We start from the raw sequence: 1074 nt of genomic DNA, 5'->3' as shown, positions 1-1074 counted from the left end.
TCAGTTTTATAATGCTGCATGTCTCAGTTTGTATGGGTCAGTGTTATAATGCTACATGTCTCAGTTTGTATGGGTCAGTTTTATAATGCTGCATGTCTGTATGGGTCAGTGTTATAATGCTGCATGTCTCAGTTTGTATGGGTCAGTGTTATAATGCTGCATGTCTCAGTTTGTATGGGTCAGTGTTATAATGCTGCATGTCTCAGTTTGTATGGGTCAGTTTTATAATGCTGCATGTCTCAGTTTGTATGGGTCAGTGTTATAATGCTGCATGTCTCAGTTTGTATGGGTCAGTGTTATAATGCTGCATGTCTCAGTTTGTATGGGTCAGTGTTATAATGCTGCATGTCTCAGTTTGTATGGGTCAGTGTTATAATAAAGGTAAAGTCCCACTGATTGTCACACAATGTGTGAAATTTGTTCTCCGCATTTGACCCATCCCCTGGGGGAGCGGTGAGCGGCAGCGTGCGCCGCGCTCGAGAATCACATGGTGATTTAACCCCCGAATTCCAACCCTTTGATGCTGAGTGCCAAGCAGGGAGGCAAATGGGTCCCATTTTTATAGTCTTTGGTATGACTCGGCCGGGGATCGAACTCACGACCTCCCAGTCTCAGGGCGGACACTCAGACCACAAGGCCACTGAGCTGGCCTAATGCTAATGCTAATGCTAATGCTGCCTGCATGTCTGTTTGTATGGCTCAGTGTTCTAATGCTGTCTGTCTGTTTGTATGGGTTGAATCAAGCTGCTCATGTTGTCAAATTATTGGTTCTCACTTTATGTTCTCTACTGCACAGTATTAATTTTGTCGATGAAAACAATGACGAAAACATTTAGTCAACACCCCCTTTTTGTAACAAAAACGAAAACTACAGTAGACTAAAACTATGAAGCATAATGACTAAAACTAATAAGCAGTTTAGTCTAAAGACTGAGACTAAAACTAAATGTACTGTAACATAGCTGCCAAAATTACACTGGACTACACAGCAATTTATTTGGAAGCTATTGTATACCTGGCCTTATAACCTGTCACCTTGATTCTAATTTCACCTGTATTAGCCTAATTTAATTA

Source organism: Poromitra crassiceps (genome assembly GCF_964638095.1).
Source record: "Poromitra crassiceps genome assembly, chromosome: 3".
In the NCBI taxonomy this organism is placed as follows: domain Eukaryota; kingdom Metazoa; phylum Chordata; class Actinopteri; order Beryciformes; family Melamphaidae; genus Poromitra; species Poromitra crassiceps.
Note: the sequence above shows the minus strand (reverse complement) of the source record.